This window comes from Miniopterus schreibersii (assembly GCF_964146895.1).
Source record: "Miniopterus schreibersii genome assembly, chromosome: 4".
NCBI lineage: Eukaryota > Metazoa > Chordata > Mammalia > Chiroptera > Miniopteridae > Miniopterus > Miniopterus schreibersii.
In genome coordinates, this window is record NC_138105.1 from 22,628,882 (window position 1) to 22,655,798 (window position 26,917).

General features: G+C 52.0%; 1 long non-coding RNA gene across 1 annotated transcript in view; it reads right to left on the reverse strand.

Moving 5' to 3' along the window:
• The window catches only part of LOC308557132, a 262,836-nt gene that overhangs the window by 87,700 nt on the left and 148,219 nt on the right, over nucleotides 1–26,917 (reverse strand). Inside the window, exon 2 of the long non-coding RNA XR_013998797.1 lies at nucleotides 17,853–18,035. This is a non-coding gene — a long non-coding RNA (uncharacterized lncRNA). The remainder of the gene's footprint in view (nucleotides 1–17,852; nucleotides 18,036–26,917) is intronic.

Consider the following 26,917-nt stretch of genomic DNA (forward strand, 5'->3'; position numbering starts at 1 on the left):
AGTAGCTCCAGAGCAGTGGTTCTTAAGGTGTGGCCCCTGGACCAGCCGCAGCAGCATCACCTGGGAACTTGGGTGAAATGCATTCTCAGGCCCCACCCCAGGCTCCCTGAATCAGAATGCTGGGGGTGGGGCTCAGCAGCCAGGTTTTAACAAACCCTCTAGGTGGGTCTGGTGCATGCCAAAGCTTGAGAACCACTGCTCGGCATGGCCAGGATGTGGCGGACAGGACATGACGTGGGGGCGTCATCAGCAACTCTGCCCTCCTTCAGTCTAAGGTGCTGTCCCCACCTCTCAGCTTGCAAACCTGAAGGAACCCTTCTGCCCCACAGGCTGCTCCTCTGTCTGGGTCTGCGGTCCTTCTGGGCTACTTGCTGCAGGGCCCCAAGCCCCAAGTGCCCAGTCTCACTATGTATTCATAAATAATGAATTTTTATTCACATCATAATTAAAACAATACATGCTGGCCACACCCCCATCTCAGGGGGGTCTTTGTACCTACTGATCCCTAAGCCAGAACTCTCTCCTCCCTATCTGGGCAATGTCACCTCTGAAGAGAGGCCTGTCCTGACCCTCCTAAGGGCCACTCCTCATCAGCTCAGTCTCCTTACCCAGATAACTATTTCTTCATCTCCACCTAAAGTTATGTTATATATTTACTCATTTGTTTGTGGGTCTTTTGTTGGTGGTGGTTGACTGGTTTTTGTTTTTTAATCTAGTCTCTTCTCTGGATGATAAATTCCATGAGGACAGGGATTTTATCTGATTTGTTCCCTGCCACACACTCAGTACCTAGAACATGCCTGTCACCCAGGAGTTCAATAAATACCCTGGTAAATGAATATATACATAGAACAAAAATCAGACCTACTGACTCCTATTTATTACTCTTGAACATGTAAAAAACTGAAACAAATTTGCAAATTAAATACAAACAAAACTGGATGATAGGTTTTGCTAAAGTTAAATTGCCAAGAATGGGTTTAATAGTGGAGAGACGTGGCCTCGGGCCAGTTCTGCTTCTGTATTTTGATTTAATTAATGCCAATGCCAAGAGTGAGTGCCTGCAAACAGATGTGTGCAAACAAAGTGGCATTAATAACTTAAAGGCTTTGTTTGCGAGAATAACCAGCTTTTATACAAAACCAAAACCCTGCAGCACCGATTTTCATGAGGGATTACTTGATAACTCTGGCGAGCTGTCCTGTCCACTGGGAGCCACACTAGCCTTACAGTGGTACTAAAATCTGCCTTAAATAGCCTCTTAATCTCCTAATCCTAATTCTAGCAATCTCTTCACTTATTTCCCAGCACACTTACTGCCAACACACTCAAGCTAGCTGCCATGTGTCAAGCCAAGAAGTGGTTGCCATGTGACTGTGACCCTGGCCACAAGAAAAAGGGGGGCCTAGGCCTCTGGCACTGCCCATCGGCGTGTGCTTTGCTCTGCCCTCACTTTTCACCATCTGAACTAAAGCAACCAAAATAAACTTCCTTTGGACAGTGGACCGTGGCTGTGTTTGGCCTTCCCCTGAAGCCAGCATGAGCAGTCGAATACACCTAGACCATCCTGAGGACGTGCAAAGGGCGTCTTTCATCCTACAGCCACACCAGGTCACAAGGTGGGCACCCAGATGACGCAGATCAGATTATATAAATTCTCAAGAATTTTTATCAAAATGGTGATGTAGACCTTGGAGAACTAAGAAACAGGGCCCTGAGTACCTGATCTTTTCGCCTGCTTGAGGACCTAGGCACCTGTTACCCAGCCCCTCTGGGGAACGCACCCAGGCCCGGATGTGCTGAATCCCAGCACAAGGCCAAGCACGAGTGTCCCAGATGAAAACGCAACTATCCGGCCACCGGGGGCTATTAATGTTCCAATCCCAGCAGCGCCTATGTGGACCTGTGAACCCACTCACTGGACTCACACAGGTTTTCAAATGGTTCCGTAATTTTGGCACCTGCCAGGGCTTTCGAGAGATGAAGACATCAGGGGTGCTGAAGGTTTAATTAAGTTTATGGGCAAGAAAAATTTATATTTGAGAATATTATATCCACTGTCTCGAGTTTGGGTTGTTTCCCCTGCCCATACGGACAAGAGCACCATGATTCTCTTTCATGGGGGACCTCTAAGTCCTGGGCGACAGAGCTAGTGATTGCCTGCAGGGGGCGCACTTCAGCAACGGGGCTGGATCTGGCACCCTGCCCAAGTATTCATCCTGAACTGGCACCCATCCTCAGGGTGGGTGCCGAGACCACCCACCCCTGAGGTCAGCCCCCACGCTCAGCTGCTCAAGGGGTCAGCATGCCCAATCTCTTGACTACACGCAGGCCCCAGCACAACCGTGGGACTTGACATTCTCCGAGGACTCGGCTTCCCCGGGCATCCTGTCTAGAGCAAAAACCACCTTCCTTCTCATCCATGCCTTCAGTTAGCCCTCGGTCTCTGCTGAGGGTGTTCAGTGCAGGAACTGTCCAGGGAGGGCACAGTTCTCATGGAATCACTCCAAGACCCAGCTCGAAAACCCAAACTCAGGCCGCTCGCTGTCCCTGTGAGCTGAAGGCCAGCCCTTCACCTCTACCCTCCTGGGAGTCAGTCAGTCTCTCTCTTCCTCCCCCTCTCCTCTGTCTCTCACACACACACACACACACACACACACACACACACACACACACACACTCTCTTTCTCTCTCTCTCTCTCTCTCTCTCTCTCTCTCTCTCTCGGCCTCCACCCTGGCCAATCCAGCTTCCTGCCTCGACGGTCTCCAAAAGAGGGAGGAAGTGCCCTGTTTGCCAAGAAAGTATTACTCTGTGTCACCGCGCTCGCTGCTCAGGTGTGAGAGGGAAGCCAGGAACCTAGAGAGACAAAGGCCTGGCAGCCCCACCAGCTGGAGGCAGCAGGCAGGTCACCCAGATCGTGGCATCAGCAGAGATGGACAGACCCAGGACTTGCTCCTCAGCAGCACTGCCCACTCCCCGGGGAGGCAGAGCCCCTTCCAGGGACTCCAGGGTTTGGCCCAGTGACCGCCTGCCCCTCAGCTGACCTCAGGGAGGCTTCTGTGTTCCTTCATGTTGCCAGTGGCCCCAGCATGCCCACAAGCAGGTCCCGACTTTCAGCTCAAGTACCCCCAAAAGGAGACTGGGGTCCCAAGAGGAAGGGGGGCTTGTCCACGCCTCCTTCCCCAGCCCTACTCGCTATGGGAGAGCATCAGGCCCCCTTCCAGAAACACTTGTCAGTTAAGGTCATCCTCTCATCTCTACTGAAAAGGCCTCTGAGAAACCTAGACAATTACCATCATTAAAGAAAGGGGGATTAGAAATGACAAGTGTAAACAGCCTAGTCAGGCCACCCACCCACGGCAAATCTTCCCTCCAGCTCCCCACGCCAGAAGGCTGAGGGGGGACAATCCTGGGCCTGGGCCTGGGCCCAGCCCCATGGCTGAAGGTGTGGCATCTCAGGCCCTGACCCCCCAATGACCCCAGTGGGCAAAAAGGGCAGGCTGGTTCCTGCCTCATCCAAGTCATGGGCACAGTGAGAGGTGAAGGCGCACGTTGAGTGGGAGGGGCCCTGGCAGTCACCCCACCTTGACCCACGGGCACCTCAGAGAGGTTATGAAGGGCAGGGCCTTAAGGGAGGATGCTGGGAGATTCTCGAGGTGCAGTGTTGGGCTGGACCCTTGGGAAGGATCGTCAAACAGCACATGGATCAGTTGCCTCCTCTCTGCCTCCAGTTACTGAGCACTTTCTACATGCGCATCAGGCACCTGGTCTTGCCTTCCACCTACATTCAATCCTCACAATTCTAGAAAGTACATAGTAGTCCCAATTAGCAGATGAGATAACTGAAGCTCGGAGGTGGATCTCAGTTTGTGTAATAACTTAGTCACTTAATGGGTCGTTAAGTAATTTGCCCGTGCCAGTCAGCATGTGGCAGGATGCCCTCAACCACCCCTTCCCATTCCTGAGCCCAAACCCTCTTGAGGGGGGAAAGCAGCTCCTCCTGAGATCTTGGGGGCCAGCGGAGGAAGAATCGCCAAACCTGGCTGTCCCTCTGTGGCCACTGCCCTGAGCCAGCCCCCTTCAGTGCTGGTGTCTAAACACTGTGGCCTCACCCCAACTGGCCTGCCCTGGTCTAGCTCCACTCACAGGTTCCGTCCGCTTCCCTCCTGCCTTGCTGGAGCATATCTCTGGCATCGGCATCCACCTGCTCTAGAACTTTCCATAGCTTCCTATTTTCACAAAATAAAGTCCAGGCAGGCCAATCTCTGAAGGCCTCGTATGATTAGGTAGCCAGCCACCTGTCCTCCCTAGATGTCTTTGTGGGAACACTGCACTGCAATATTGCACTATTTCCCACTCAAATGTGAATACCCACTGAAGTCCTTGCCTGGCCTGTCTCTAGGTCCCCAAAATTTCAAAGGTGTGCAAACCTGAGGCTGCTGCGCAGAGCTGGCGAGCGTACTGAAGCATTAGGGCAGCTCATCGGCCAGGGGCAGGGGAAGTGGGAGGGGTGTGGGGGGACTCGGTGGGTGCACAAGCAGGACACAGCCTGGGCAGAGGGCAGTGCCCACTCTCCACTGCTGTGCCTCCCTGCAGGATGCTGCACATACAGCCTCCGCCCGGAGGCTGTCCCGGTCACGTCGACCTCCCCTGGCACCTCCCCGAGGGCCCTGGCACTGCTGAGTCAGCCCTCTCCACAAAGAGCACAGCATTCTCAATTCTGTACAAAGTCACACAAGCCCAACCACTGCCACACGGCTCTTGCGCAACCTGGAAGCAGCTTGGTGGTGTGTGCTCGGGGATTTTCTGCAGCCACACCCAGGGCAGGTATCCGCGCATGAGCACCGGAGCTTCAACAACGGCAGCCAGGGACCCCTGGGCTCCGAGCAGCCTCTGCAGACCTCGAAGAGGGATGCTGGGTGCAGGGATTCCTGGGAAATGTGCACCATGGCCACCCGGGCTCTGCTGAGGCCTCTTCCAGCAGCAGGCCAGCCTCTCATCAAGGCCACTCTCCTCCTCACATGCCTTCATCTGCCCATCCCACTGCGCTGAAGCCACTGAGGTCCTGGAGGCAGGGCCCGCCCAGTGCTGGGCTGGGGACCCAGCCTGAGCTCCTGCTCGGCCAGTGGCTCAGAGTGACTCTGGGAAAGTTCTTGTCCTGTCTGTCCTCTTTGCTTCACACATGGAACAGAAGCTGGGACCAGATGGGTGATTTTCTCACTTTGTTCCTGGATGCCCTGTGGCCACACTTGGGGTCTAGAAGTCTATCAGAGCTGAGCTTTTTCCTGGTCTGGTGCATAATCTGGGCAAGTGTTTCTCCTTCACAGGACATAATTCCAGCCCCACACTTTCTTCCCACCCAGACATGGGTTTCCAAGAAGCTACAGAAAGAGAGGTTGGGGCCAGAGGTCAGTGGGCCCTCCACCCTGAGTAGGGCAGGGAAGGGCAGGGTGAGCAAGGATGGACAGATCGCCAGCCAGCCAGCATGTGGATAATGGCAAAGGCTCAAGGAGCCAGCTCTGACCACATTAATAAAAGAACCACCTGAAAATGGGTCACTACTTTAACCAACAACCTGGCCTCTGGAATACAGCCCTGGTGGGACAGCAGACAGGGGACCCAAAGTCAGCTTTGGAAGTCACCAATGCCTCAGGGATCTGGGGACCACACAGAAAGAAGCTGAGCTGGTAGTCCAGCAGGCATCAGGTCTGGCCCAAGACCCACCTCCCCACCCCTCAGGAGGCCTCTCCTGCCCCTTGACACTTCCCACTGCAAGAGACAGGCTGGATCAGTCAGAATCTGGTCAGGAAGAAAGAGGCCATTGCCCACACCCAGTAAGCCACCACGGTGACACAGAGGTCACCGTGGGAAGGGGTGGAAAGACAAGCAGGAGACAGTAATCAGGAATCAGCTTTAGCAAAGGAAGCCAACACCAACCCTAGAACAGGAGGGACAGCAGACAAAAGTGCTTCCAGAGCCCAGAAGCCAGGTCATCTAATAGGACATAAAATAAGTGACAGCTGGAGCCATGGAGGAGCTAGCTGCTATGGGAGAGAGTGCCACTCAAGTCAGAGAGAGGGAAAGAGGTGCCCTTTCCTCTCCTGCCCTCCCATCTCCTGTTAGTCCCTCCCACTGGCCAAATCTGAACAGAGCCAGCTGTCAAGGAGGCCTGGGGACTGTAGTTTGCAGGGTCAGCCTCTGTGCTACCAAATGGAGCACAGAATGAATCTGATAAGAAAAAGGCAAATGACAGTCACATAGACACTCTTGGACTCACACCTAGACCCCTATCCTTCCAGATTCTGTACACACTTCCACATGCAGCTGAAACCACCTTTCCTCAGGAAATCTTGGTTGCTGGTTCTGGGCCAGCCCATCTCCATCTCCGTGGCCTTGGTCCCTTCACCCACATGGGGTCGGGGCAGGAGGCCCTCACTGAACTCTCCCCAATTCCAAAGATGACCCCAGCAGCTCAGCAGGCCAGTGACACAACTTAGCACTAACTCTGATGTCCCCTTTTGCCCTAAACCCTGAAACTGGGTTTATTTCCAAAAAAGTCTTTTTTTTTTTTTTTTTCCAAATGAAAAATCCCAGGCCTTTTCTTGGGGGAATATATGTTGTCAAATCACTGGCACGCTCCCACGTGAACTGCCGTTGGCCCAGCTTGACCTCGGAGGGGAGGGAGAGCTGGGAGCACTTGGTCTCACTGCCCCCAAAAGCCTCCCTCTGAGACATGCATATTTAGAGGGAGAGATCCAGAGGGAAAGACGTTTTTTTCAAAGAATACAATGGGATCTGCCCCTTCCTTTCAAGGACCTCACCCAGCCTGCCCCAAGCCCTACCCCCTCCAGCGTCCAAGGGTCAGCTGTGGCCTCCTAATGGGCCATTTTCTCTAGCCTCTTTTCCCAACACTAGACAACCCGAGAGTTGCATTAAAAAACAGTCCTGATGGAGTCACCTTCCCTCCTATCACCTCTCTGCTATCTCCCAAACCAACCCCAAATACCAAAGGCAGACAGATCAGGCCACTGGAGACAGGTCATACTGGTTCATGAGGACTTGCTGTTAAGTGACATCACACTGACAGCTTGAAAGTGGCCAAGGTGGGAACATTTACACCATGGCAAACACTTCAGATCAGGGCTTCACTGTTGTTCTTCCTGGGAAGCTGGTTGTTCAACACTCATCAGCACACCACTAAATGGGACCTTTGACATTTGGGGCATAAGCCACCACCACCACCACCACCCCCAGCCTCATGTCCTGCAATCTCCTCTCCCCCACTCTCCCTCCAGCTATTCGCCAAACCCACCAGGTCTTCCAGGTCTGCTTGCCAGAGCTCATGCTTTCTCCCAGGGGGCTTGGGAAGGCTTCTGTCCTAAGTTCAGATACAGTTGTGCAGCCTTGAGCAAGACCTTTCCCCTTCCTGTCCCCTTACCAATGAGTCAGATAGTAGCACCGGGCCACCATGAGCATGAAATAAAAGCATGGGTGTCACAAGCTTGTCACAGCATGTGCTCCACCAATGTGCTCAAAAACAGGATCACCCCCTTCTCTGCCAAGAGAAATTCTCCCCTGCCCTGAGGTTCAGCCTAAATCCCACCCTTTTAGTGAAGTCGGACCTGTGAACCCAGCAGAACTCGCCTGTTCCCTCTTGGGTAGCCACTCCTGGTGACTGTAGCTCAACGACATGAGACCAGAGCCTCCTGTGAGAGCAGGGCCGGCAGCTGTGGGGGTGGGGGTGGCTTATATGCAGTTCTAATGAGAAGCAGGATTACAGGACTGCTAAAACTGCCAGTCCTCTCTGTGTCCTTACCCCCAGACCGGGGAAATCTGTGCTCCCTGCCTGGCTAAGACACCCCTGCTCAGGAGAAGCAAGCTCCCTCCTTGCCTCGTGGGCACCTGCAGGCACCTGCCCAACAGTGGCAGGAAATAGAAGCACAATGTGGGCAAGTGGCCTTGTGTGAACTCAGGGTGAATCAGCCTCAGAAAGCTCACCTCCAACTGCCAGTCTACTTGCAAAAGTGAGGGAAACTTCTAGAAGACGGCACACCCATCAGCCCAGCCTGGATGTAGCCGGCTGGCCAGTCCACAGGAGCTCTGCTCCCTGTGAGAAAGGCAATTCTCCACTCACCACTTGCCCCCTGCCAGGCTTGGACAAGGCACTGACCAAGCTGAGAGGGACTAATGTCACTTCACCCGCTCAGGAGGGCAAGAACCAGGGCTGGGCTGCACCCATCTGGCTTCCTGGCAAAACTTAGGAAAGATCAAGTAAAGCTTTGCTTTCCCATGAAGAGCTCAGCAGAAGCCCAGCAGCTGGCTATTAGGTGGCATCATCTATCACTTACTAGTCGTGACCTTGAGTGAGTTAACTTCCCTGAGCCTCAGTTTCCACCTCTGTAAAGTAGGGACATAATAGTACCTCCTCCTGAGTATCTATAAGCAAACAAGTGCTTGGAGCAGTGTCAGGCACAGAAGGTGTGTCATGTTAGCTATGATTACTGTACCCATTCCCCCATCTTACACAGGAAGAAAGTGAGCTTTCAAAGGGAGCCCAGACAGGCACAATTTGGAGTTCTGTCTTGCAGGATCATATCTCTGAGGGAAACCCTATGGCTGAACATAACCCTGGAACCTCTGGGGCGGAATAGGCCACCATTTCCTTTGCCTCGAGCAAAGATAGCAGAACAGGGGTCAGTGACAGGGACTGCTTGGAGCCAGGTGCTGTCTATCACAGGTATCCTTGTGGCATAAAGCTTCAGCATGGTCCCGCTCAGACTCCACTGAAAAAGTCTAAATCGCAGAACCTCAGGTTTACAAGGAACTTTAGTGACCAATGAGGGCAACAATCTCCCTCAGAACCTCAGCCAGGATACTGCTTGATCACCTCCAGTGACGGGGAACTCTGTACCTGAAGAGGCCACAAGTGTCACTGCAGATGTACCTGAAGAGAGGGAAGGGGAAACAAATGAAGGGGCCAGTGGAAGCTGGGCACTGAAGGCCGATTCTGCCAAGTTCTCAGATGATCCTGAGGTTGGTCCAGCTTCCAACCTCCCAGCAGCTGCCCCCTCTCCAGAGAATTGCGGGCACCTCTGGGAAGCCAGGCTGGGATGAGAAGATGTGGAAACAGGTGAGCCACCAGCCAACTGGTTCCACACCACTAGGCAATGGCAAAGAAGAGAGGGAGGCCCCAGGCCTGGCCAGCAGCTGGGGAAATCAAATCGCCCAGATAATGAGCCTCCTCGCAGAGACACCAGCTAATGAAGGTAGCACAGGAAGCCCCATGTCACGGGCCCAAACTGTTTATACACGTGTTAAAAGTACATTTCAAAAGAAAGCAGGGAAGCCTGAGGAAAACCCTCTGCAGCCCTTGGTAAATGATTTCTGAAAACCACGTTAATTTGTTTTCTGGAAGGTGTTTGAAGTCTCTCGGTGTACCCCTTGGGCAACTCTAATTCCTCCTCCTAATCCTCTATTAAACCTGATGCTCACCAGCACAGCCTGCTTAGGGGATTATGATTTTTATTCTTAATTATACAGATATATATTTGGGTCCATGTGTGTTCCTCTGTTTTTATGTAAACTAAAAAGGCACTGTCAGCCACACTTCCCCAAGATGCCCTAAATACCTGAGCTTCATTAAAGCGCGAGGGGGACTTAAAATGAAATTTAAAGGGTCAGAGAGTGTAATTTTTAAAATTAATTTCGAAGCCTTGTAACTGTGCAGCCACAGATGAATGGGTTTTTGGGAAAGTGTGAGAAGCAACGCAGGAAGATCTGAGCCTGGGAGGAGCAGGGGTGGGGCGGGGGGTCACCCCTGCCAATGCATGGGATCCCCAGGAACCAGCTCCACGGTCCTGGTGGGGTTCAGCAGGGGAAGCAGAAGTATGCAGTGATAATTATTGTCACTGTCATCACCACCAGCAGCAGGAAGCTCCTTTCCTCAAACACCTATGTGCCAACTGTTGTATTAAGCTCTTTTCACATCTCAACTCCTTACACTCAGCAGCCCTCTAAGGAAGGTACTATCATCAGCCCCATTTTTCAGATGAGGAAACTGAGGCATGGGAAGATCAAGTGATTTCCCTAACAAGGTCCCGCTGAAGAAATGATAGGGACAAAAATAACCTATTAATAATGATGATGATAGTTATTGAGTGCTAGTAATGTGTCAGGCACAGTTTACATGCAATATCTCATTTAACTTTCACCAAAAGCTGGTGAAGTAAGTCCTGTAATTAACCTTACTTTACAGATAAGGAAACTGAGGCTCAAAGAGGTTTTTATTTAAAAAGTTGCCAAAGATCGCACAAGTATTAAGGACCTCTGACTTGAACCCAGGTTAATGAGACTCCAGAATCTAAGCCCTCAATCTTCTCACTCTCACTCCGCACACTAACAGCTTGATCCCCAGGCACGGAGGACTTCACAAAGATGGCACAACAAAGCAGGCCCTTCCCACCCTAACCCTAATCCTAGTGACCAGGGTCTGTCTGGGCTCTGGATCATCAGGGCTCCAGGGGCTCAGCTGGGGGGAGAGCCCTATAGGCTGGGGTAACCTGGGAAGGCTCCCTGGAGGAAGCGGACAAGAGGTAGGCAAGAGAAGAAGGGGCTGAATCACAGAAGACAGTAGGAGTGGGTAAAACGGGGTACACAGGTGGAAATAGACAAGTGTGCTCTGAGGGACGTAGCTGGAGACATCAAGGGGCAGACGGGCAGAAGGATGGGAGGAGAGGTGCGGGGCGGGGGGGGGTCACACAACCATATGAAAGGTTCCACCAAGTACACTCTCCCTGCCTTCCCTTTTGTGACCAGGCCTGAAGAAAGTGTCCCTGCTGCTTTTCAAGGCCAGCTCCTTCCTCTGTCACCACCAAGTCCCACCTCCCGTGCCCTGGCAAAGACGACACTGCTGTCAACTCCCTCTCTGGGCCATTACATTTCTCCTCCCCCTTGGGTGATTCATACCATCATACAAATTTGCTGTAATTTCTCCCATGTCTTCAAAACACCCTGCCTTGAGCCCCACATCCCTCTCAAGATGCCACCCATTCCTCTGCTTCCTCTTCTGGCAAAAACTTGAGGGCTGCGGGGAGCCAGATGGCCCTGAGGGCTTCCCCCTGCCTCCCACGGGGCTGGCTCTCCCCACGGTCTCCAACAGCTCCGCGGCCAAAGCCCACTCTCAGCAGCCTCTCCCTAAAACCCTCCCTCCCAGGACTCCACACTCCCCCTGTCCCGCGCCCGCTGTGCCTCCCTGTCACCCTGCTGGCCCCTCCCACATCTAGACGCACCATCTAAGGGCTGGGTCTCCGAGCCCCTCCCCTTCTCTCTCCCTCCACCAGCCTCCCCGGCCCCACGCGCCCCGCTATGCCCCATGCACCTGCCCATCCCAGCCCCAGGCTCCTCTCAGCTCCGCGCTCAGGGCAGCCGACTTGATACGGTCACTTGTCAAGTCTGGGAGGCCTGTTAGACATACAGGCCCAGGCTGCACTCCTCACGTCCACTCGCCCAAGCGGCTCCCTCCTCTAAGTTTTCCCCAGCTCAGCAAAGGGAAAGAGGGAAATCGGGAATAATTCTGAGCTTGAGCAGCTGGGTGGATGGAGTGCCAGTCCATCAGAAAACCCTGTCGACTCCACCTGCAAAACATCCCCGCACCACCGGCCTCTCTCCATCCTCGCTGCACGCACCAGCTCGTGCCACCATCATTTTGTACCTAGACTCGAGCACTAGCCTTCTAAGTGACCTGCCTGCCTTTACCTTTGTTCCCTACAACCCACTGTCCATTCGGCAGTCAAAGGGATCTTTTTACAACTCAAATCTAATCATGGAACCACCCCAGCTTCCCACTGTACTTGGAATGAAACCTAAACTCCCAGACAATGACCCGTAAGCCCCGTATGGCCTGAACTCTCTCTCACCCGCGTCATCATTTGTCACTCCCTCCTAGGTTCCTAAATCCAGCCGCCTTGTCCGCTCTACATCTTCAACACACCAGACCTGTTTAACCCCAGGGCCTTTGTACTTGCTGTTCCGTCTACCTGTAATGCTCTCCCCTGATTTTCTCACAGCTGATTCCCTGTCATGCACATCTCAGCTGAACTGTCCCCTCCATGGGGAAGCCATCCCTGGTCATCCAGTTTAAAAGGGCCCTCCATCATATTGTCCAAATTTATTGCCCTACAGTATACTTGTCACACCTGACAATTTTCTTGTTTATGTGTATATGTGTGTATTGCCTGTGTCTCTCACCAGAATGTAAGCCCCAAGAGGGCAGGGACCTGGTGTGTAATGCTCACTGCTATAACCCCAGCATCCAGCATAGCACCTGGCTCAGACCTGACCCTTAGTCACCATGACATGAATAACTGTTTCCTCCCATTTCCTCCTCCCTCCTCCCACCATTCACCTGACCTCCCCCGGGAACCGGCCTTTCCCATGAGGCCCAATGTTCACATGGTCAAGATCAGTCTCCCGATTATGTCAGGGCTTTGGGCTGGGAGTGAAGAGAAGAGGCAATCACAAGGGCTGTCTTTCCTCCTAGTCTTAGTCACCTCCTGCTGCCCTGGGCCACACCTGCTGTGAGCCTGGGGACTAACTGCCAAGCAGGCAGCCTGTGCATGGGAGCACCAGCTCTGCAGTCAGACAGGCAGACTCAAATTCTGGCTCCTCACCATGGTCAGGGGCCCTGAGCAGGTCTTCTCACCTCTCTGATACTTAGTTGATTCATCTTGAAAATGGGGCTAAGAACACCACCTTCCTCTTGGGTTGTCATGATCATTTGAATGAGGTAATCATTGTCAGGAGGGCCTGGCACAGAGCACGTGCTCAGTCTCAGCAAAGAGAGGTGTTATTGACAATATTGGCCATACCATGGGACCAGGATTGGGCCCAGGATTGGGTCCAGAGAGAATAGAGGCCCTACACATGTTCCTCCTGGAAAGGGGACCACATGTGACCAATAGATCTCAAGAATGAGAACTCGGGCTGTCTCTACTAATCCTACCAACAGGTTCTAACACCCTCGCCTCCTCCCTGCTGCATTCCCTCTTGGGGGAGTGACTAGGCCTCAAGTTTGCTCATGAAAAGGTGGCATTACAAACAACAGAACCCACCTACACTGATACTACACTTAATCCTGCACTCTCCCCTGACAGGGGCCAAGCTTCTCCCACGCAGACTGGCAGGCAGGGCGCTGATCCCTCATTGATGCTAGAGGCACTGAGAGGACAGATGGCTCACCCTCGGTGAGAGCCAGGGCCAGGTCTGGGCATCACCTGCCACCCCTGCCCATGGAGCACCATCTGGTCACTGGGATGGAGGGACCACACACAGGGCCCCTTGAGGAGGAACAGTGTCCCAGGCAACCAAAACCCAGACCCTCAAGAGTCCAAAGACAAGCCACAGACTGGGAGAAAATATTTGCAAAAGACCTACCTGATAAAGGACTCTTATCCAAAATATACAAAGAACTCTTAAAACGTAATAAAAATACCAACAACTCAGTTTAAAAATTGGCCAAAAACCTTAACAGACACCTCTGACAGAAAAGATGCTCCGCACCCTATGTCATTAGGGAAATACAAATTAAAACAACAGCAAGCTACCACTAAGCACCTATTAGCGCGGCCGAACTCCAGAACCCTGACACCAAGTGCTGGCGGGGATGTGGAGCTAGGGGAACCCTCATTCACTGGCGGCGGGATGCACAACAGTACAGCCACTTTGGAAGACAGTTCAGCAGTTTCTTACAAAACTAAATATACTCTTACTATATGATTCGACCATTTTATTCCTTGGTGTTTCCCAAAATAAGTTGAAAATATCTGTCTACACAAAAACCTGAGCACAGATGTTTATAGCAGCTTTATTCATAGTTGCCAAAACTTGGAAGCAACCTTCCGTCAGCAGGTGAACAGATAACCTGTGGTACATCCAGACACGAAACATTACTTAGTGCTAAAAAGAAATGACCTACCAAGTCATGAAAATACATGGAGGACCCTTAAATGCATATTACTAAGTGAAAGAAGCCAATCTGAAAAGGGCTATATACTGTATGATTCCAACTATATAAAATTCTGGAAAAGGCAAAATTATAAAGACCAAAAAATCAGCTGTTGCCAGATAAAGGGGAGGGAGGGAAGAATAGAAGCTACTCTTTATGACACCATCTATAATAGTGGATACATGGCGTTAGTCATTTGTCCGAACCCATGCAATATGCAACACCAAGAGCGAACCCGAATGGACTCTGGCTTATAATGATGTGTCAGTGTAGGTTCATCAACTGTAACAAATGAACTACTCTGTGGGGGGATACTGATAATGGGGAGGCTGTGCATGCGTGGGGGCATGTGTGGGCCCATAGGAACTCTCTGTATCTTCAATTTTGCTGTGAATGTAAAACTGCTATGAATGTAAAACTGCTCTAAAAACTAAAGTCTGTTAAAACAAAGGAAAAAACCAGCACTGAACCTGGCCCCCAGGGTTCCCCTCTGATATGCATCTGGCAAAACGTGACTGTGCCTCTTCATGCCTTCAGTCTTCCAAGTGGCTAGGCCAGCCCTGATGCTGTAAATTTATCGACCACAGTTAGAACATTAAGTTATATTTAATACCTACTACGAATGAGCTCTGATTACAGCTACACTGACAAAACTTTAGTCCACTGAGCCCCTCACTGCCAGACAAAAAGTTAGAGACTGAGCCCTACAGCCTGGTTACCTGACAGGTTGTACCTAGGCCACAGGACAATGTCCAGCTCAGAACAGTCCTTGGTTCCCTCCAAGCTGTCCCAAGATGTCTTGGCCTGAACTCCCTTCCCAGAAACCAGTGCCACCCAAACCATTCCTATGGTGCTCCCAGCCTGCCAAAGCGTGTGCTCACACCACCACCAGCCTCTGAGCAGCCCAGAGAGAAAAGGCAAGGACTGCTGGCCCCTCTTTACAGACAGGGAACTGAGCCCCAAAGACATGCAGAACTTGCCCAAGGCCACACAAAGAGGTAAGAGAGGCTCACCTCAGCATCATCCATCCATCCATCCATCCATCCATCCATCCATCCATCCATCCATCATCTGTCCACAGCAGCCCACAGCACAACCTGCTCATTTCTGCAGAGCCCAGCCTGGTCCAGAGTCCTTACCAAGTCCAAGAGTTACACCAGGCACTGTAGCCTGGTCATCTCAGGCTTATAACCCCCATTTCTGGGCTTGTCTGTGATCACTGGTCAAGGGCAAGCACCTGGGACACCTTCTTCCATCTCTTGAACATCTGGCAGACAAATCCCAACGAAATGTGTACACAATGGCCTGTGGGACTGTGGTTCAGGGAGCAGACCCTGGCATGGCTGAGCCTGGCCAAACAGCACTGGTAAAGAGAGCGAGGGAACTCAGAGCAGAGGTGGTTCTCAGAAAAGACCTGGGCCAGTGCTGGAGGGGTGGGACAAGGCAGGGAGATAAGTCAATAAATATTTGGAAGGTACAGAATTACCTTCCCCAGTAGCCAAGTGTTTTAAGATGTCAGGCAGAACCTGGACCATAATTCACTTCCTGTCTATACACGAGAGTCTCACCAAGGATGGAGGAGACACTGGACACTGGGCCCACTCTGGAAGCACAGAGTGGACATGGGAATGTCTGTCAGCTGACACCACCTGCATAGAACTTGCTGGGATAATCAAGAACACACACGGGCAGAGTCTCTGCATCACCCTAGATGCTGGGCTCCTGGGAAGTGCAGGGGGAATTGTTCAGTGCACGGCCCAACAGCAGGGCCCGCACCACAACAGAATCTTCCTGGAGAGAGGCCAACCACTACCAGCCTCCCAGAATCCCTGAGCTCCTCACACAGATGGAAACGGTGAGGCCCAGAGAGGGTCCGGGACCTGTCCCAGTCACACAGGGCCGGTGACAGAGATGCTCCTGTCTGTCCTGATGCCCAGGGTAGCACCCTGTCCCATCAGCAGGGCTTCACACTTCTAGTTTCCCCTGGTCCCTCCCAAGCCGCCAGCCTGCTGTGGAACGGCTGTGCGCCCTGCAGGTCTGCGACCAGGGCCCTTGGCTTCGCCAGTGGAGCTGCCTGCGAAGCGCCCTCGCTCCCCGCAGCATGGTCTCTGCAGGGCTGACAGCGCGGAGCAGAGCACGTGCCCAGAGAAAGGACAGGGAAAATGGGTATGAAATTACATAATAACATCTGATTCACACACAAAAGAAAGGAAAGTTCTCTCAACCAGGGAGCCCCACTGGGACAAGTCAAAGCAAGACGACCAAAGGCTTGATGGGTCTTTTAAAGCTTTGTTTGGTCAAAATGTTTGCTCTTATTTTCAAAACTTCTTTGTCGCAGATAAAAATTGTTCTCTAATTTGGTCATACATTTGGATTTCATTATTTTCAGAATGTATTCCAGACATCTAAAATTAAACAGATGTCATCAACCCCGTTCAGACCTAAAAGACTTGTAACCAAACAGTGACTTCAACCCCAGCGCAATACCGACTTGGAACACTGTGTTTTAGTCATTAAAAGTTTTAAAACTCGGCTCCATTTTTCTCATTTCCTATAATGAGATCTCTTCCCCTCCTTGAAATACGCCAATTCTTCAAGGGTCAGTGGAAAGTCAAACCCGAGAGTAAAGCAAATTTAAATATGAAAAAGTGCAAGAGTGAAATATGAAATCCTTATCCGCTGAAACCCTGACCGAGAAACTGAACCCCGGCTTCGTCACAAAGGAGGGGAACCGTGAGGGAGAGATACAGACACCGTGCAGGCGCGGGAAGGGGATTTGGCTTCTAAAGCCCGAGCCGTGTTATCAGCCCTTCTCTGACAGGGATTAGGGCAGCGAGAATCCTCCGAGCCTGCTGCAAGCGTCCTGGGGACAGTTAAGGAGAAAAGAGGATTCTTTCTCTCCTTCCATCCTCAGGTCCGAGCCGCCCCAAATGACTTTGTTAAACGGCACAACCAGGCCACAGGAAAGTGCCCCTTGAGAGGCTAAGTGCCCCAGGATCCAGGCGGGGCCAGCGGCCCTCAGGACAGGCCTGGGAGTGGGGGAGGGGCATCTAGACCTGGGGCTTAGGGGTCACATTTGGGGTCGGGCCCTCCAGGCCACACAAGGTCTTCAGTACATCAATTTCTGAAGCAAACTGGAAAGAATAAAATACAGAAATGGACGACAGAGACCAGAGAGGAGGGCCTTTGCCTCTCCCTTGGGGCCTCTGAAAAGGGAGGGAGATCCCCAGCAGTCAAGCCCCAGCTCAGCTCCCCAAGATACAGAGCTGCGTGTCTCTGCCCAGGAAGCCCAAGCAACCCAGCTCCCATAGATAGGCCCTTCCTTCCCCAGATACCTGCAGGAGGGAGGGGGGAGGGAGGCATGGCCCTGAGCCACTCACCTGCTCTTCCTTATACACAGGGGCAAGCAGCACGGCCCCCCATCCCCCCCAAAAAAACTCTGTACTCACTCCTCTGCCTGGGCACTTCTGTGCAGAAAAGCTCCTCAAAAGATGGGAGAGCAGCTCGCTTCCAAAGGCTGGTACCTCCTAGGACACAGAGCCCCAAATGCCTGTCCCAGAGAGGGCCCAGGGCCCCAGAGAGGGATGAGACCATGAATCTGCTTCCGTGGGGACGGCAGGACCCTTGTTGGGGTCTGAGTGTTCGCCCCAGGAAGGGAAGCAGGCAGGCAAAGCAATGAGAACGCGGCAACCTCTGTCAGAGGTCTCCTGTGAGTGGGCAGATGTCTTTGAAACTCATAAATGGCCTATTTGGACCCTGAGTTGGACCTGTTTATTAGTACATTCCAAACACAAGAACCCACTGAAACAGTCTCCCCAAAGCCAGCTGTAAGTTTGCAGATGCACTTACCCTCCAAGTCTTGGGCCAGTCGACCTCTAGGGGCCTGGATTCTCTGGCCTGCACCTCCACCACCAACCGGCAGACATCCCCGAAGCAAGGCTGGAGGGGGCAGGCGAGCGACTCTCCACATGACTCCACCGACTCCACCGAGGAGCACTACATTCCCTGAGCTCACCATGGGGTCTGCCTGGACTGCGGGAAGACAGAGAGAGAACATTTAGTTCTCCTGTGTGCCAGCTCAGAATGAACCCATCTGGTTTCCCAGATGTGTAAACTGGGGCTCAGGGAAATAAGGTGGACTTTTGCTAGAAGGTCACATTAGAACAAGATCAAACATTAAAAAATCATCATACTGGAAAACTAGACTTTTGCCAGCTGATATACCTCAATCCTCAGGGTTCCTTGGATTTGAATGATGTTAGACTTTTCTAAGGCACCTTTAACCCACTACCTTAGCGTGAGCCCCAGACCCCTGTAAGAGATGGATCAGGCAGGGGGAGACTGAGGTCAGACAGGTGAAGTAACATTCTAGCGTGCCCAGAGAACCAGCAACAAAAGCAGGACAAAAACCCACGCCAACCTTCCCACTGGACCACCCACCTGTTGCGTTGGCACTGTCACCCATCAATTCTGACAGGCTGGAGCTCCCAGAGGGCGTTATATGTTTGAGATGGGAATTTGGGGGCACGGCAGTGGGGGCGGAGGCAGAGAGAGAATTAGCTCTTCAACTCACTAGGGAGTCAGTAAACAGTGACAATTTATTTGTGGGAGCCACCAAATGCCCTTTATGGTGACGGAGAAGACACCATTACCTCCAGGGCCCCCTCACCTCCCACAAAGCCTTTTCAGCCAGCTAATGCCACTCATTTCTCTAACAGGTGGCTAACAAAGCTCTCTTAGCACAAACAATAAACTGAAGTCACAAAAGGGACAAATTAGTTGGTAAACTTTTGCTTTAACCAAAGGACTTTTTTGTTTACCTCTAGGTTCTTATAAATAGCAAAAGCCCTTCTACCAGCATTTGGGTCTAATCCCATTCACAGCGAACCCAGCTATTCAGAAGCACAAAGCCACTCGTAGGCCGGGACTTGACAAGTGCCCTGCATAAAGTACCAGGTGACTGGCTCATGGCTGGTCTAAACACCATACCTGCCTAAAAAGATGATCTGAGCAGGGAGGAGAGCCTGACCACAGAAAGGATGCCAAGGGAAGTGGACAGGGGCTCCAAGACAACCCCCAAAGGGAAGGCTGGATAAGCTCTGGTTCTCGTCCAACCTCAGAGATAAACTCGCTCATCCCACAGGCGTGGATGGAGCACCTCCTGCATGCCAGGCACTACGTGAGGCACTGGGTGAAACGGAACAGAACCAACAAGGTTCCTGCTCTCCTAGAGCTTATAGTGTGGAAGGATGTCAAGACAGATGGCAATCAAATAGCCACACCCACGAACGCTTAGCTGTAAACTAACCTAGGGACTCTGAAGGAAAGGAATTCTGGTCTAGGAGAGCTTTTATTAAAGGCACCTGAGCTAGCCTTTATTAAAAGGCTCTCCCAGAAGTAACCTTTAACGGCTAAAGGATAAGGGACAGTTAACGAGGCAAAGATAGGTCAGGCAGAAAGCAGTCCAAGAAGAGGCAAGAGCATGTATCAAGGCCCTGGGGTAGGAGGGAACATGGTATGTTTGAAGAACTGGAAGAAAGCATCCGAAGTGGCTAAGGAGTAGGAAGCCAGGGGCCGTGTGACAACAGACAAGTGTTCACAGGACATGCCAGAATGGGGTCCTTACACAAAGGACAGTGGGACATCATTGAAGGGTTTAAGCAGATGAGTGCAAGCGTCAGTCTGTGTTTGCAGAGATGGCTCTGGGTGCTGAGTGAAGAAAGGACCGGGGTGGGGGAGGCAAGGTGAAGAGTGGGTGGGCAGCTAGGCAGCTGCTGCAGTCGTCCAGGTGAGAGGTAAGGGTGACCGGATCGGGGTGCATCAGTGAAAATGGACAGAAGTGGAGGGATGCAAGAGTTAGCATATGAAATGAACAAGACTTAGGGCTGGATTGGACAGACATGGGGGGCTGGAGAGGGCATGTGTCAGGGAAACCTCCCAGGTGTCCAGCAGCATGAATGGATGCACAGAGATGCATGCCCTGAGATGGGGGACCCTGGAGGAGGTGTCAGGGTGAGGATGAGATTCCTGAGACAGCCACGTGGAGATATGGAGGGTGCAGATGAGCGTCCGAGTCTCAAGGGGGACATGGCCTGTATAGCAGGGTGGCTATTCAGGGACAAGTCCCGGGATGTTACACCTCTCTCTCTACAGCACCCCCTCCTCCACTTCCTCCTCCCGAGTCCTCTTACAATCTCCCTATGAAATCACCTTGGAAGATAGTGCTGCTTGCCACAAAAGCCAGACATCTCCTTGCATGAGGAAAATCAGGTTTTTCCCCCTAAGGAAGAAGCAAGAGAAAATAAGCTTCAAATAGGGGAATGGGGATTAAGTGTAGACGCTCAGGGGGACTTCCTGGCTCCAAGGGTAAGGCGCCGGAATGCATTAGTAAGCAGGAGTCTGGGCTCTCCTTCCCCTGAGGTCTCTGAGATCGGGATGCTTTCTTGGGAATACCTGGAGTGCAGGCCTGCCAAGAAGCAGGGGACTGGACCTGGTGGGCCCAGGTGAGTAAGTCCTAGTCACAGGAACTGTGTGTACCTGGTAACAACTGCTCCATTCCCCAGGCACTCCCCGCGCAGTTACAGTGCTCAGGGGCTTTACCCGAATTCCTTCCTCTGATCCCTGTACAACGCCCCAGGGTGAGCGGCAGCCCCATGGGAAAGACCTCAGGGAGGCTCAGACAGGTTAGGCAGCCTGCCTGAAACCACACGGGGAGACGGGCACTTTGCTGGGACTTGAACCCTTGACCAACACCAAAGCCCATACTTTTTCTTCCCCCTCCTTCCTCACCCCACCCCCACTCTTGCCTTTAATTCTAGAGAAGAGCCTGGTGGCAAAGTGCCCTTAAAAACCTGCCGGACAGGGACCACTGGCAGGGCAGAAGCGATCTGTAAACAGCGTTTCAATACAAATTATAATACAAATATTTAATCACATTTTACATATAATTCAAATGCAAAAGTTATAACAAATATAGTAACAACAGTACACACAGAAGGAAAATTTGCTGATTAAAAAAAAAAAAGACAGGAAAACTCTGTGTGAAACTGAGCTGTATGAAAATAGACAAAACATAAAGCCTTGTGCCTATTTTCAAGGTACGTAATGCATGTGGCCAGAGTGCCTTCCAGAACACTGTGGCCATTCGCACCCAGCAACAGATGAGGGCTCCGACTCCCTCCATTCTCCAAACCATCGCGTGTTCTTCAGCTATCGATGAGGCAAATGTAGTTTTCCCTGTTTGTCCTTTGTTTTTATTATGCTTTAGATTCCTTTCTAGAAATTCAACATTAATAAGCTGTTTTACAAAGTTAAGTTCGTAATTTAAAGCAAAAAATATAATAAAATAATAAAATTAAAATAAAAGGATCAGTCACCTGCAAAGACATTTCTTCGCAAGAGTTTAATGCTGCTTTCCGTGGTGGAACACGCCCTCTGCATGGGGAGTGACAGAAGGAGCCTTCTGAAGGGAAGCAGGTCTGCCCTGAGCCTAGGCTCTTCCAGAGGGGTAGCTGGTGCCCAGCGGGTGTGAGCCCTCCCAGCACGCCTCTGCCTCAGCCAACAATTGCTATCCTGCCTCCTGGGCCCTAGAGCCACCTGGACCTTTGGCTCCAACGGTGGTATCACAGCACCCAATCAAGAGAGTCGCACAGGAGCCTCGCTGCACCCTTCCAGGAACACACCCGAAGGGGTAGCTCCGTGCTCCTGCCAGGCCTGTCCCTAACCTGGGTCTCTGTCACACAGATACACATGAGCACTTGTCTCCAAAAAAGCAACTGATCAAAATGAGCCCATATGACTCCAAGTCTGCACACAGGCCTCACGATGCAGAGGAGGGAAATTGAGCTGCCTGCCTTGCCCCCGCCCCTTCCCCCTTCTCACCATGGAAAGAAAAAAACACTGGGAGCCACTTCAAAACACACTTTTCTTGCCCTTCATCATGGGAAAAGCTGAGAAGCATGTGCCCATCTGTCCCCAAATGGTTGCAGGGAGACCAGGGTGGAGGTCTCTCTCCACAGTAACCCTCCTTCCCTTTGTGTCACTCCCCAGAGGGCATGTGGCTGTGGCAGGGGGACAAGACCCTCTAACACAGGAGTAAGGACTGGGGTGAGGGAAGCAGGTCCAGCTAAGTCCCCCAAGCTGTGTGAAGGAGCTGCCCCCTCCTGGGACTTGAACCCACAGTCTATGGGCGATGGGTTCCGGCCCCCAGAAAGAGGCTTACCCAGGCCTGGGAGATTGGTCACCAGGCTTTGCTGCCAAACCGAAGAGCCCGACTGTTCCTGGAAATGGGGCCTCTGAAGCCCCCTTCGGACTCCGCAGCTCTTTTTCTCCCCCTGTTGCCCAGCTATGCAAACAAAGGCATGTTTAGGGGAAGAATGGGCTCAGATTTAATAACCCTCAAATCGGGCTCCACATGTGGCTATTGTTAGGTAGATTTAAACAGCAATTACAGAGGTACCTCCTTCCTCCTCAGCAACAATCTAGGCCCTTAATCCAGCTAAGACCCAGAGTTTAGGGTTGAGCTCACTGAGATGAAGGTACCAGCTTAAGCAGGGCCTGCTCCAGGCTGGGGGAGCTGGAATGTGGACAATGACTCTCCCTAAATTTACTCCTTACTTCCAGCAGAAGGGGGGGTGGCAAATAGGGGACTGAAGTCTCCATGATAATTCGGCTTCCAGAGAATTCACATGGAAAGTTTGCAGAAACGTTTAGATGAAAATTCAGAAAGAAAGGCAGCGTGCCCCGATGGAAGCCTGAGGCTCAGGCTGATACTGGGGGGTGGGGACTTCCCTCCTTCTAGAACTCCTGCTCCCTTACCTCCCCGGGAGACAGTCCAGATGCCTCAGTTGGATGTGCAAGGCTGCCCACAAGCTGACTACAGTAAAAAATAGGTTTCCATAGGGGAAACATCACCGGGGAAATAGGACTGCATTTGGAGGAAGGAAGGGCCCAATGATGTGCCTCAAAGATGCCGGTCACATTTCCACCCCCTGGACCTTTGGCTCCTGCCAGTTACGCTGCCAGAGCCTCCCTCCCCACTCTCCACTGTCTAAATCCCTCCCTCCTGTAAGATCCAGCTTTAGGGTTCCCACTGCTTCCCTGTCTGTACAAGCTGGGGGGAGCTCACAATTGTCCTCTGGGGCACGAGACTCTCTACCCGTTGGGGAAAGAGGCACAGAAAGACAAAGGCTATGACTCCTCTCCACTGGTCGGGGCTGGCTCCAGCAGGCCAGCCTCCACTTCAAAGGGGAAGCCCCCTGTCCTTGGCCTGTGTCAGAGGAGTGAGCGCTCCTGCAAGGCTGGGAGACCCTGCCATGGATGTGGCAGGACCTGAGGAGAGGCGGCATGAGCAAGTCCCCAGTCCCTCCTGGCCCTGCAGGCCCATGACTGTCCAATGACTCAGCACCTCTCCAGTTACCTATCCTTTCAAGTCTGGATTTTCTCATCCACATTTTCAGAGTATTAGTTGGTTCTGCTTTATCACAAAATAATAATGAAAACCATTTGGTGTCAAATATCACCTTGGATAAGGGCCTGTTTTGGCCTGAAGAGGTGAAGGGCCTGCAGCCAGCATTTATGGAGCTCCTTCCCCCTACTGGGGCAGGCACCATGCGAGGACACACACTCGTCTAGGACAAGGGCTTTGGACAGCACAGAGCTGGGTGTGAATCCTGGCGTCACCACCTGGTGGCTGTGTGACACTGGGCAAGTTACTGTGTTCTCTAAGCCTTCATTTCCTCACCAGCAAAGTGACAATTACAATAATACCACGTCTGAGGATTGTCATGGTGACGACTAAATGAGCTCGAGCAGTAACTCTCAAAGTGTGGCCCCCGACCAGCAGCACCTGGGAACTGGTTAGAAGTGCAGATTCTCAGGCCCCCCTCAGCCCCACCAAATGGGAACCTCTGGAGGCGGGCCCCGTGCTGGCACAGCCCCCCCCCCACCCCCACTCCTGTGAATGTGATGTGCGCTCAAGTTGGAGAATCACCAAGTTATGCGTGGAAGGCGCTGAGGACAAGCAGCTGGTGACCATGCTGTCGTCACTATTCCAGGACTCACCATCTGACTCCCCTCTCCTCGAGGGTCAGGGAAGTTAAGTCACTTCTCCAAAGTCAAACAGCTGGAACCCAGGCAACATGCCTCCAGAGGCCACAGCCTTCTCCGAACCCCAAAGCAAAGTGAGTGTTCACAGCATTCTCTTACCGCCAAGTGGAGGCTGGCATGGCTAAGAGCTGTGAACGCTTTGCATAGCCCGGCAAGGGAAGCCGGAGACTAAGAATGGAAATGATCCTTCCAAAAACAAGAGGTGCAGAGAGGATCCCACTCCTCAGGAGTAAAGGACATGGGGTACACAAACCAAGGGTTCCCTGGGACAAAGCGCTGGGCCCACTCGGAACACCCAGCCATCTTCCCAGCACTAAGAGTAGATATTTGAGCGATGCAGGTAAAGGCTTCTCTTTCCTTAAGTACTTTACCAATGTGAATTGGAAAATACAATTATCAGCTGGTCAAGTGACTTTGTAACTTTCTCTCCAGGACCCAAATGCTCTGTAGCACTGGGAGGTGCTCTCCTTCCGCACCTGCAATTCAGCTGAGGCCTCTGTGCTTTCTGTGCCTTGGTGCAGATTTCCCCTCCAAAGACAGGGTCTCCTTGGCCCACACTGCATGGAGTCTGAGTGCGCTATGCGCCCACTGTGTATGGAGCATGGGCCACATCTGCGGGCAGAACCCAAACAAGCCTGAGCCCCACGCTGGCAAGTAGAAAGTGGTTGTGCAGAGAGCAGCGCTGGTGTCGGGGAAACCACTGCACAAAGAAACTGGAGCCACTTCCACTGCTGCTGCCCTGCTATGTGTGTCACCATGTCACCCAAAATTAAAGATCCCTGTGGATTCTGTTTCCAGGAAACAATCCGAACTAAGTTTAATCTGCCTCTACACTCAGCACAATGCCTGGAAAGGACTAGGCCCCCAATTAATGCTTATGAACAAATGCACGTAAGGCAACATTCTCAGTGTACCCCACCCTGCCTCCATTAAACCTTGTTGCCCTGTCAGAACCCACAAAGTTCCTCTACCCACCACACTGTTACAGGGCCTGCAATTCCACCATGAGTTGTCTTAGCTCACATCACATGTCAGCCACATGGACAGGTTTTAATTCCACAAGGAAACCAAGCTTTGCGCGCCTCAGGGCCTTTGCATAGGCTAGTCTCTCTTCTGGAATGCTCTTCCCCTTATTCTTCACTTGGCAGACTCCATCTCAGTCTTTAGGCGTCAGCTCAAAAGTCAGCCCATCAGAACAGCCACTTTGCCTGGACAGGTCCCTGCTGTTACCCCCCATCTCCCCTTTGCTTCTTTAGTAGCACCTTCCCAACTTGCCATTATCTTTTAGCTTCTTTACTTTTGTTTCATTCGATCGTGTTCTCCCCTCTAATGAAACGTCAGTTCTGGTAAATCAGGGACCACGTCTGCTCTGCTTACCCCTGTATTCCCAGTGCCTGGCACACTGCAGGTACGTATTTATATTTAGAATGGGTGAGTAAATGGATGGGTAAGTTCCCAGAGAGAGAGAAATAATAATAATGATCCAAAATGAATGAGGAGAGTGTCCATTCCCTGATTGCAGGAGGGGTGGGGTGCAGGCAGGGTAGGCCCCTGCCTCCCTCGCAGAGCCTGGCTGGCTGGGAGCAGACAAGACTGACTCGTGGCTCTGGACCTGAAGCAGGCAGACAGAGCATGGCACTGGAGAGCTCGCCATAAACTGATGGTGACATTTTTCCCTGCCTGCCACCTGCTACCCCTGAGCCAGCATGTCTGTAACAGCCAGAGGGCCATGACCACCATAAGCAAGCTGGGAGCTGGGCCCTAGGGGAGGAGACCTTTCCCTCCCATGCCAACCCGTCCCTTCTCAAAGTCTGTCGTAAGTCAAGGCTGGTGGCAGGAGATGGGAAGGGCACCCAAGAGAGGGAAGCAGCCATCGGCACCATGTTGGCTCCATTAAATAGGGACCCATGGAAGCCTGGTCTCATTAAGTGTTCCCCACTCTCTGGGTGGGGAGCACCTACAGAGAACATCAGACTCTGAACCTAGTTCCCTGGATGGAGCCCAGCCAGTATTTCCAGTTTGTGACTTTCTCTAGGCAGATGTGTGCCAGACTGGGCTGGATTATTATCGGAATATTTGCCTTTCATGGGAGTCTCAGCTTCTCCTTCCCAGACTTATATTTGAAACAAGCTGTGATGGATGGTCATGCTAACAGGAAGACTAACAGCTGGTCACCATTTATTTATGCAAAGAACCTCACGCCGAGAGAGACTTCTATATACCACATACATGCCAGCTAAAATCCTTTCTGTACTATGCATGGGCCAGCTGCGTGTGGCTCCCCACAAAACTGGAGTCATTACTCCCACATTGGCTTCTCACACCCACGAATCCCATACTAAGGATGAGGAGGGGGTTCTCTTCCCGTTCCTGTCCTCACTCACTCATGGCCTTGGACCGGAGTATTTACACAGCCCAGCCAGTGAGGTCCATTAGTAGGGTGTAAATAGCTCTCAGCTCTTCAAAGGCCAGAGCCAGCCATTCTGTGAGGTCTGAGTCAGCCCTGCCGGGGGCTTGCATTTTGAGCCTTGTTCATCTTCCTGATAACTTCCATAAAGGGCCAACACTGCCTTTTTATATGCTGGGCCAATCAACAGCACCCCCAGTGGGATTTTCATGAGAAACTGGCATTTGCTGAGCTCCTACTGTATACGTAACTCTGTCTCTCTGGCAACGAAACAGAGCAGAAACAAACACATTCATGGTTTTCTAGGGCATGAGGCACAAAGGATAGAAAACATCGTGGGTCAATCGCAAAGAAATTCTAAGGAACCAAGGTCAGAGTGGCATCAGGAACGGCTGGGTAA